Source organism: Camelus dromedarius, chromosome 16 (assembly GCF_036321535.1).
Source record: "Camelus dromedarius isolate mCamDro1 chromosome 16, mCamDro1.pat, whole genome shotgun sequence".
Lineage (NCBI taxonomy): Eukaryota > Metazoa > Chordata > Mammalia > Artiodactyla > Camelidae > Camelus > Camelus dromedarius.
Window position 1 is genome coordinate 30,375,372 of NC_087451.1, and position 11,703 is coordinate 30,387,074.

At 50.1% G+C, this 11,703-nt stretch overlaps 1 protein-coding gene across 1 annotated transcript in view; it reads right to left on the bottom strand.

Annotated features, from left to right (window-relative positions):
* The window catches only part of TNRC6C (trinucleotide repeat containing adaptor 6C), a 113,887-nt gene extending 107,774 nt beyond the window's left edge, over positions 1 to 6,113 (bottom strand). Inside the window, exon 1 of the mRNA XM_064495464.1 lies at positions 6,017 to 6,113. The gene's annotated coding sequence lies outside the window, so the exon portion shown is untranslated. The remainder of the gene's footprint in view (positions 1 to 6,016) is intronic.
* Between the last annotated feature and the right edge of the window lie 5,590 nt (positions 6,114 to 11,703).

Here is an 11,703-nt window from a genome sequence, read left to right on the forward strand (position 1 = left end):
GTAAAGCTGCCAATGAGAAATGGGTAACACACACACACAGTGCCCAGAGAGCATTCAGTTATTAGCAGATGGGTGAGCAGGGCAGAGGCCAAAGGAAGAGAGACTAATTAGAAAGCTATTCAGATAATCCAAGCTGCCCGTCCACGTGTGCGGGCTCTGAAGCGGGCTGAGCGTACTTTCTGGCTTTACCTCCTACGGGCTGTAGGCCTTGCAGAAATTACTCCCCTGTCTGTCCTCGCTCTCCTCCTCTGCAAAATGGAAAGAACAGGAGCAGCCGTTTTCTGGGAGCACCGTGAGGACGAGGGAAGACAGCCGCGCTCCCGTCCCCGGCGCCCTGTCACAAAGTACATCTCAAATGTTCGTGGTACCTGCTAGAAGATTATTTCTGAATTGAGATCTGGCTACCTGAGAAGATGCTCTCTCAGCCCCTCCCCACCTCTCCAGCGTCCTCAGCGACTCAAAGGCACCTGTTCCACACAGCCGTCGCCTCCTTCCCGCACCTCCCCAACCTCGCGTCAAACCGCAGCTCCTGAAGAACAAACCCTGTGACTGTGAGTTCCCTTCCGACTCACCTTCTCCCCTCCACATCTCACATAGTACAAGAAGACGTACTGCAACCCAGGGAGTAATTGCACACACACTCGCACGCGCACACACCGCTCCCGCGTGAACACCTCCCCACAGCCGAGCGGCTGCGAAGGCGGGGCGCGCGCAGCCTGGGCTGCCGCTCCCCAGCCTCGGCCCTGAACCTTACCTCCGGGCTGCTGTCCTAACTTAGGTTTTCCTGGTTGCCATCTTAATTATTCATTTATCAGAAGAAAAATTAAAAAGAAATTCACTTTGGAAAACAAATATATTTATGTATATGTGTGACTGAAACATGATGCTGTGCACCAGGAACTGACACAACCTTGTAAACTGACTAGACTTCAATTAAAAAAAATTTTTTAAATAAATAAATAAAAGTAAGGGATAACTTTCCCCCAATCTCTTTAAAAAAAAAAAAAAAGAAAGAAAGAAAAGAAAAATTAACTTTGGGAATAAAAAGTAAACAATATCTTTGCCAGGATAAACCCAAGCAACTGATTTTACCTGTGAGAAATCTTATTTTTATAAGCTTAGAGTGTACACATGAAACGAACCCAACAACACACACGTTCCCAACAACCGCTGTGGCACTAACTGTGTCCGGCCCGAGCCCGTCTGCCGCTCAGTGAGGCGCTCGGCCACAGACAGGGGTTCTCCCGCTGCTGAGAACAGTCAGTCTTGATACTGCAGGTTTGCAGTTCAGGTCTTCAGAGGAAGGTCATTATGAAATAATAGAGTATTAATTTCTAAACCACTCGAAAGAAGGAAAAGAGAGAAGGTCTTTAGACTGAAGAGCTGTTCGGGAATCTGTATTCTAGAGGGTCACAGGGGATCATCTGGGTTTATACAAATAGACGACGTTCACAGAAAATGCCACAACCTTACAACAAAGGTGAGCTCACACATCTGCACACTTTGTCATCTTCATATGTTTGTAATTTTTGTGTCAAAAAAGGTTTATGAGAAAGTAGAATGGGATGCGAGCGACCTGGGACCAATCCACCCCACAGAGTCCCTTCTCTGGAAGACAGATTCCACAGGACCCGTTCCTCTGTCCCATGTGTCTTTGGCAGGTCATCCCCCAACAGGAAAGAAGTGTTGTGACAAAGGGGCAAACGAGGAGAGTGAGACTCTGGGACCGACACCTCGCTGCTCCTTATTTCCCACAACAAATACTCCAATCCACTGGCCCAGAGGGGACAGATTTCAGAAGTTACACTCTTGCCCACCCTTAACCATGAGTACATCTTAGAACACTGAAGTCCCAGTGCAGAGCTGGAGCTCAGAGAGCTACGCAGAATATTAAGAGTTCAAACAGCAGTGCGCGCTGCTTTCCCAAGGCCATTCCCTCTGCTGTGGTTTGCAGCCGCGGAGGGCTCGGGGGGGTGCGAGCAACTCTCTGTGCTGCAGCAGTGATGTTTTATGGCTGGATGCCCAGATTGTCTAGCTCTGCACACAGCTCGAGAGCCTTTTGAGGGCTACGGAGGAAGAATGCATTCTTAACAAACAGCTCTCCATCCCTGCAAGAGCTTCTTCATTCTCTGAAAGCATCTGGGGCCAAGAAAAGAACTCATTTTTAGTAAAACTCCAAAAATGGTACAAAGGGTATAAATTTTCATCGTGTTTTTAACACGCCAATCTTTGTCACATTCCAGTTGGAGAATTCAAAAATACATGTTTACTTTTTGTTAAATAAATTACAGTTCAAATACATAATATGAACAACAGCAAAGTTACAGGAGTATTTTAATCAAGTTATTCAAACGAGTTCACTGGGCAAGGATTACACATGTTTTTGGTTTCAATGTCAAACACACAATCTCTACACAAGGTTATATAGTTATTTCTGACTATAATTAACCTTCATATTTTTAAGTAATTATATTCCTAAAAGGTTGTGTATAAGATGAATGTTTATAATCGAGAACATCTTAAAGAAAACTTACTGCATATTATTTTGCAAAGTAAAGAATGCTCTCTGCATGACTGCACAACTATTTAAAAGCTAAGTGTAAAAATTTAGATAGTCATGATTAGACCAGCTTAAACCAAGAAAATCCGTAAAACGTCCTTTAAAAAAAAAAAAAGCCAGTTCTCATTTGATATTCTGCTCTCTCTACTCAAATCTATGACATCCTCAAACATAATTATTAAGATGTTCACTGTCTTAATTAAGCAAATAGAATTCAGTCACCTTCACTGTGAAACCAGTTATCATACAAAATAGACCACGGCACCAACATTCTCAAAAGATTTCCTTACAGCTCACCTAAAACATCAGAAGACCCTCTGAAATAAAGCTGGAAAAAAGGTAAAAACCCATTTGACTGTCTCAAAATCAGGAGTAAGAAGCCAAAACAATTTCAGTCAAAGGAAAAGAAAAAACAAATAAAACCAAAGTTATACCTGGTTCTTCCCCACTTACTTAGAAACTTCCAGGCACTGCCAGCTCAGGGCTCCACCTCCTGCTCCCTCAACCTACCCTGGCCCCTGGCCTTTTCTAGATCTGCCCTCCTCACCTCTCTGTTTCTCATGCTTTCCACACAGGCTAAGTAATCTTTGCCTGCTCCATCCCCAAATCTTAATTAACTCATATGCTATTCTGATACATGGAACAACCTCAGATTTCACAGCTAATGTTTTCTTTCTTATAAAGTCTTCTCAGATATCACCTTTACCCAATAAACCCTGGCTGGCAGGTAAATATCATCTCAAACCTAAGCATGCTATCTCATGGATCTACTTCCTACTGGAGAAGGCCAAAACAAACCAACAAAAACCCATCAACAGTCTTCAAAATGGTTCTTAAGCCTTACGATGTTAAGTTGATACATAAGTTATACGATGTCAAAGACATCCTATATGCGCAAGTCAAATAACAGGTAAACAGACCATCACTAGTATTTTTCTTTAATTTAAAATTATCATCCCTTTCTTGAGTCAAGCAAGAATAAGTTTACATTCAGGACCTCACTGCCCTCACTTGGAGTTGGGGAAGTAATGGAAACAACCTCAGCCAGTACTGTAGGAATTTTATCTTCCATTTCTTCCCAACTGAAAGCCCTCTGCACTAAGGAAAAAGGCTGCCCCCCGCCCCCTCCAGCCCTGACCTCCTCCTCCTCCAGCTGGGTTTTGGAAGTGAGCCAGATGACAGCATTTGGAAAAGCACAAATTTATCTCAGGAAAGCTGGGTGTTTAACAAAAAGGTGGTGGTGGTGAGAAATACTGTAATTTAAAGTTTCCTGTGTTCCCCCCATGGTTTAGTTATATTTTAATCATTGAGAGTCAAATGAAACAGTTCGCCCCACTTTCCCTCATAACCAGCATTCTAAGGTAACTATTTGTTGCAAAATTCCTGAACAACTAAGTATAAACATAAACCTGTTACAAAATAATCTTTGTCAAAGTGTTAAAACATATGCCACTTGAAAAAGAACAACAATAAACACTGAGGAGGAAAACCAAAAATCAACATTTACGTCTACCCCAGATTACTACTGAAATATTTAAACGCCAGAATCCAAAATGAAGTAGTTAGGATTAAGTCTTATGACAGCCTCAGTGTCAATCTTATTTAATTTCATACCTTAATAGTAAATCAGAGGTAGCAGACAATAAGGTCTTTGATTTGGACAAATATTAAAGACTTAGAATCAGGCTTTTAAAACTATATCCACATAATAAAACCAAGTCTGACTATGTGTGTATGTGCATGTGTAAAACTTAACCAATACTTTTACATTACTATTTTCTGAAGAGCCATCAATGTCTCACGACCCAAAGTGTGAAAGAAAAACAGATTCTATGAACCTCTATTCTTATGAAATTACAAATATAAAAAACTTTCAATGTAGGTAAACTAACAACTATTCAGACCATTATTATCTTCTGTAAACACCAACAATAAAAATTAATTTGGTTAATATTATTGGGCTAGTCGGTTTTAAAATCTCACTTTGCATCATTTCCCCCAACAAAGCATCCCAGAAGTGTCACACTGAAAGGTGTTCAAAGACCTCCCTCACCTCTGTGGTTCTGAAATAAGGTAAATTTCTTCAAGGTGCCCTCTGCCAATGAGTCCATCTGGCCTGGGGCTAAGTTTTATCCTTTATTCTTTCACATAGTATTGAGGGAAGTCTGGAAACTATGCGTGTAATTGTCAGCACTCCTCACATATTTCAAACTGGCCACCACTGTCCTTTAAGCTCACTCAAGCCACATTTCCAGTGTCTCAACTCATCCCCCTAGTTACTCAATTCTAAATGTAGGAAATCACTTGCATAAAATAAGCCTCCTGAGGGGTCAAATTACATTCCGAAACGTAGCTGCCTCTCCTCAGTGATCGCCATAAACTGACCGACCACCTACACCGACCGCAGCACATCAACGTGAACACCGGATACGGGAGAAAACCCGAACCTCAGCAACACAATGGATTAAACCAGTCAGACGCCGCCAACTTGCAACTCCTTAAAGACGCTTAAGTTGGACCTCAACAGAGCACCATTTTGAGTTCAGGATCTGCAGTTCATGCCGAGACAAAACCGAGCAGACCACTCAAATGGAGGTTCAACCTGACAGAGGCAAAGGTACCAGACAGTTCCACTCATTTTGCACAGAATCACTGTGACTGCCGAGTGCCTTATACCGCAAGAGGTGCAGCCGGGATCTGCGACTCCTCCTCCCCCGCCCCGCACCGTCGAGGCAGCGCGCCTGCATCTTCGGTGAGATTCCCAAAGCTCTGTGTAACCTGCGAGCGGATGGTTCTCCACCGGCTTAACGCGCAGGGAACCCCTGCATTCGCATCTGCACATTTTAACAGGCACGAATCCATCAATTAATCTCATCCACGAGGCAAAGGTGCAGACGAGGCGTCGCTGGAGCAGAGGTGGCCCCGGGGCGCTCGGGGTCCGAGAGCCGGGCAGCTGCGGTTCGGCTCCCTCGCCTCGTGCGCGTCGCCCCGCAGACTGCAGCGCAGCGAGCAGCCCACCTGATTCAGACCCGCAGGAGGCCGAGGGGCCCCTCCACGCTCGCGAAAGCACGCTCGCGTCTGCGCTCCCCCAAACAACGGCGCGGGAGGCCCCATACCGAAAACCCTTGGGCTCGTGCATGCCATCAGAAATGCAAAACCCGGGGGTGACTACTCGGGGACGACCAATCCCACCAACTGCATCAGTTTAAACACACACCACACACGCAATCGCCGTGTGGCCGCACCGCCCGTTCGGATCACGCCCGGCACCGCGAACCTCTCTCCCCGCGCGCGCACGCACCCGGTCCCGCGCCGCGGGCAGCTGCTCCCGCCGCCCCGCGCCGCGCACCCTTCCCGCCGGGACCCGCGACCCCTCGCGCTCCGGGCCCGGACGAACAAAGGCGACGCCGCCAGCTCTGCCAGCTGCGGCGGCTCGGAGGCCGGGCCCGCGCTCACCTGGGCTCCGTCCCCGGCGGCGGCGGCGGCGGCGGCTCCTCGGCGGGGCTCCGGAGGCGCGGGCCTGGGGGCTGCGGCGACGACGACTCGGGCGGCCGCCCCGGGGCCTGCGGGGCGCTCGGGCGGCGGGGGCCCGCTCAGCGCCGGCGCCGCGGGCTCACGTCCCGAAGCGGGCGGCGGCGGGGGCGGCGCGGGCGGGTGGGCGGCGGCGCGTCCCGGTGGGTCCAGGTCCGGCCCCGGCGACGCCGCGACGCGACCTCCTCCTCGCGCCCGCTGGCGGGACGGCGGCTCCGGCGCGGCCCCGGATCCGAGGCGGCGGCGGCGGCGCTCGGCGCTCTGCCGGCTCCGCTCCCTCCGCCTCCGGCTCGGGTGGGCCCGCGGCGGCGGCGGCAGGAGCGCGGCGAGCGCGGGGACGGCCCTGTCAGGGGCGGTGGGGACGGCCGGGGCGGCGCTCAGGAATGCGGGGCGGCGGGGCCGGCGGCGGCGGCTGCGGCTCCCGGGGCCGTCGTGCTGAGGTGCGGAGCTGCCACCGCGGCCATCTTGTTGCTCTAACTGACAAGAACCCCCCTCCCCCCGCTCCAGCCAGACGGGGCGCTCGCGCCCCCTTCCCCGCCCCGCGTTGGCCTCCAACAGGAAGTCGTCCCGGCCCCTGGCACGTGACTCCACTGTATCTGCATACCGGAGGGCCAACTGACCAATCGGCGCTCTGAACCCGAGCTCCGCCCCCACGCGCCCCTCCCCGGCCCATTGGCTAGCACCAGTCAGGCCACGCCCCCTCGATCCCCCTTAATACCCGCCCGCACTGTGGTTCCCCAGACCGCGCGGGGAGCGCGCCAGGGCGCTGGCGGTTACGCGCTCCGCCTGCCCGAGCGGGTGCGAGTCCCGAGGGCTCGAGCTCCGCCTGGGGTGCGTGAAAACCCGCGCGGCGTCCTCGTCGTCTTAGGTGTTGCGGCTCCGCGTTAGCGCGCTCAACGGCGGGACGAAGACCCGGCCCTGCGCGTCTGCTCGATTTCTCCGGCCGGAGCTCCGCGGCTCCCAAGCCAGGGTTTTGAGCGGTATTTTCACCCGGCGGCGCTGGCCTTCTGTGCGCCGGAGTCCAGCGCCCGCAGTGGCGCGCGTCCGGCCCGTGCCGTGCACACGCCCTGCACCTCCCCACCGTGCACACACACGTACACGCGCCGGCCCGGGCCCGGGAGCATCCTGCTCGCCGCGCGCCTCCCAGCCAGCCCCTGCGCGCAGCCGCTCCCCGGGGAGCGCCCTGCTGCGAGCCTAACAAGCCTCGCTGCGAAACAGCTCCCGGGAGACGACCCTTTCCCCGGAGCGCGAGCACCCCGCCCCCACCGCGCAAACGGCTGCCGGGCCGAACCCGGGCGCTCCAGATCCCACACTCCACGGTTCCTTTCTGGCGTTCGGCACCCGGTAGCGGTCCTCCATTCCGCCGCTCCTCTTCGATGTACGCTAGTCGTTAACTGTAGGTAAGGTCAGGAGCGATGTGCAACTTAAACGTTCCCTTTTAACTCTCGGTTCAAGTCACGAGAAGATATTGAAACCAAGACTTCACTCCATTTTCACGAAGCGTAGTGGAAGCCGGCCAGCTTTCCCCTTCGTGCGGTGGAGGCTCCGCGGTGCTACTTGAAAGCTGTTCGTGTTGGAGGAGGCCATTCCCTGTCTACGTGTCCCCATCTTGAAGAGCAGATAATGACACGCTACTTTCACAGTGTAATTTTGTTACCGCAAGTGTCCTGCTTTGAAACGTCTGTGGATGAAAGGGACACAACAGACTCCCCGCTCTCGTTTCCCTTCAGGGTCCCTTGAGCTCTGCGCATTCCTTTCTTCTTACTGCCATATTTTAAGCCCTCCGGTAGTCAGATTCAGAAACCCCGGTCTAAAATCATCTTCAAACGTCTGTCTGTGTTGGGCATTTCCCTTCTTAAAAACCTACATACTTAGAAGGATCTGAAGTCAAACGGACCTGAGAGAGGCTTCTGCGTTTTCCATTCAACTTTTATTTACATTAATTTAATTCTTGACTGCGGAGAAACCTGTTTCCTTTGTATTTCTCAAAGATAAAGATATTGTCACCTGCTCCAGGAGGGACTGCAAAATAAAATATGCAGCATCCACTAAATAGATTGCTTAATCAATGAGGAATTCAGGTACCTACCTGGGTAGGCCCATTATTGTAATAAGCAGAATTTCACTGTTTGGAAAATTGAACCCAAATTACATTATTTAATATTTGTCCTTGGTTTTGAATTTGTGACTGTAACCTCTCCACTATTCTCCATCTTGTTCTCTTTACTGACCCCTCCCTCAGCTTAAAGCAGGCAAAATAATTGTCCTCTCCTGTTATCTTAGACCATAAACACACAGAGAAAAGGCAACACTTATACTGAGCATGTTTTCTGAACCAAAAATTGGACTCATGGTTTGGCATATGGGCCTGTAGCAACAGAAAGAACACTCTAAATAGGGCGCATCCAGAAACACTGAGATATACCATGGCCATGAGTGTGGAGCTTGAAGAACTCAGTGTCACTTATCAGTGGCTACTTGGGCCGAATAAACCATGAGGAGCCCCCTGGTAAAGTGGTAAAATGAGTAAGTGCACATTTGGGGTCTGTTATCCGCCTCTCAGCCCTGCCATTACCACCTTGTAACTAAGGTATGAGTTAATAATCTATAATAATGGGCAAAACCCACAGAATGACATGCAAGAGAATTAAGTATTAAGTGCATCCCTTACACCAAAAGGTCAATTACTTAAGGACAGATGGAGAAGACCTGGCTGGATGCATCTGTGACACTGTAGGAGGCAGTCCTGGGATAAATGTGTGGAAGGTTTGGAGGCAAATTTTGGTTCCATTCAAGGAAAAATTTTGAGAGTTACCCGTAGAAACTCCAGCTTGAAGTGTAACCAGAGCCACATCTGGTTTAAGCAGAAAGACAGGGTGACTACACCCTCATCTCCAGGGAAATTGCAGAATAAATTACTGCGTTGGGCACAAAGGTTGAATTAGCTCAACAGTTCCCAAAGTGTGCTCCCTGGACCAGAAGCATCAGCATCACCTGCGAGCTTGTTAGAAATGCAACTTCTGGGGGGCGGGGGTGGGTATAGCTCAAGTTGAAGAGTGTATGCGTGAGGTCCTGACTTCAATTTCCAGTACCTCCTCTAAAAATAAATAAATGTAATCCCCCTCCCCCCGAAAGTCTTGGACCCCACTGCCAGATCTGCTGAATCAGAAACTCTGGGGTGGGGGGGTGGGGGGCAAATATCTGCAGCTTAACAAGCCCTTGTACACTGAAATTGACACATTGCAAACTGCACTTCAATAAAATTTATTTAAAACAATTTTAAAAACAACAACAACAACAACAAAAAGCCCTCCAGGTGATTCTGATGCCTGCTAAAATTTGACAGTAAAAAATAATAATAAAGGGCACCTTTCTCCATCTACTCCCAGCCACTTCCAACCTCACGGGGCTGCTTTTCTTCCGCCGGAAGTCCCTCCTCCCATCCTGTTGATTCTGCGAGTAGAATTTGCATCCTAACAGTAGACTCTCAAAGGGGAAAGCTTCAAGACACCAACAAATGTTTGCTTTTCAATGGAAACGGAATGGAATGGGGCTGCTTCTCCCCAGCAGATAGCTACCACCCTGACCTTAAAAAAATGTGATGAACTTAAAAGGCCTTTCAGGCAGGCTGCAAGGCATGGAGTGTTGGTTCTTAAAAATCTGTTCATAAGAATCACCAGGGTAACTTGCTTAAAATACAGATTCATCTGGGTCCACTGCAGGGCCTGTGAAGTGGTATATTTAACCAGCTCTCCCCAAGTGGTTCCGTGTCATCCCACTACACTGAGGAGAGACGAAAACCTTAAGAGCAAGGCTGAATCTCAGCGCCACCCCTTGCTGCTTGTTTGACCCCAGGCAGTGTTCTGGGCCTCACACTGCTCTTTTGTACTCCTCACTGAGTTAGAGATTCTCACTGACCAATTACTGAACCTATATTATGAGCCAGGCAGTGAACTAGGTGCTGGGGATTTAAAGCTGAAAGCCATGGTTGATTTAGGATTAGATTGTATACATGGCTCTGCAGGGGGCAGGAGGGGAGACCCAGGTCGTTCTGGGGTGCTCAGAAAGACCTCCCAGAGGGACCTCTGCTCTGAGTCTTGAAGGATGTGAGGGGGGCAATGGTTAGAAGAATGTAATGGTTGGGAACTGAAGGAAGGCCGTTGGAGGCAGAGGGAACAGCTAGTGTAAAGGAAATAGAGCAGCATAGCACCTTCAGGGGGGCTGCAAAGTGTCATGAGGGTTGGAACAGCTCACGTGTAAGGAGAAGGAAGAGTAAGGAAGTGGGAGAGATGAGCAGGGGCCAGATTATAAGGAGCATCTCATGTCTCTTTAAGGAGGTGATATAGAGCCCCTGAACAATTCTAAACCTTGTTATACCTGACTGTCCCAGAGATCTCTCTGGGAACGTTGTGGATGGTGGGGAGAAGGGTAAGACAGGGAAAGTGAGGCAGTGGGTGGTGAAACAGGGTGAGATGCCTGCAAAGTCTCTTAGCCAGGAAATGAAAAACTATGAAAGTAGGGTGGTGATAGAGGTCAAAGAGAAAGATCCATTTGAAAGATAACTTTAACTCCAGGGAACTCCGGAGATGAGTAAGGAAAATGGTAAAGGACGATGCCTAGTCTTCTTGCTCAGTGAGGGATGGATGGAAGGTGAGGCAGGGCTACAGAAAGAGGAGGAGGTTGAACCAGAAGCCTTAGATGTGACTTTGGGGGGCCAGGGGTGAGTCAGGTGGGTCCATTTGGAGTAGGAGGCCCTGAGGGACAGCTAGTGGCAACAGGCAGATTTACAAGTCAGGAGAGATGTCTGGGCTGGAGAAACCTAATAGGGGTGGTCTGCAGAGGGGAGGACGTTGAAGGCAGGGGCATAGATGATTCGCTTGAGATGTTGGTTAGGAGGGAAGATGAGGAAGGAAGCTGAGTACTGGGCCTAAGGAACCCCACGGAAGAGGAGGAAGCCCTAAGGGAGTTTGAGGAGGGACCTTCTGAGATTCGGAATTCCAGGTGGTGAAGGGGCTGGAAGAGGAAGCAGTTTGTGGATGGACTAGGCAGCCAAAAGCGTGACAGTAAGGTCTACATGGTAGGGACAGGAAATCGCCCTCCAAGTTGGGCAAACAGGAGGTCATTTAGTGCTCAGCAGCGGTGGCGGGGTGTGGGCAGGCTGCAGAGTGAGGTGGAGGGGGGAACATGAAGGACCACATTCTTGCTGTGTGTTGACTTGTGTCCCTTCACAAAGGATTTGCCCAGTGCCTGAGATGTGACCTCATTTGGAAATAGGGTCTTTGCAGAGACAATCAAGTTAAGGTAAGATCTTTGCTGTGAGCCCTGATCCAGGATGGCCAGTATCCCTGGAGAAAGGGGACGATTGGACACAGACATGCACACAGGGAGAACACCAGCTGAAGATGAAGGCAGAGATTGGGGTGATGCATCTACAAGCCAAGGGAAGCCAACGGTGCCAGCCAACCACCCAAGGCTAGGAGAGAGGTGTGGAATAGAGTCTCCCTGAAGCCTCAGAAGGAACTGACTCTGCCAACACCTTGGTCTTGGACTGGCACTCGGAGCTGTGAGACAATAAATTTCTGTTTAAGCCGCCTGTTGTGTGGTACTTTGCT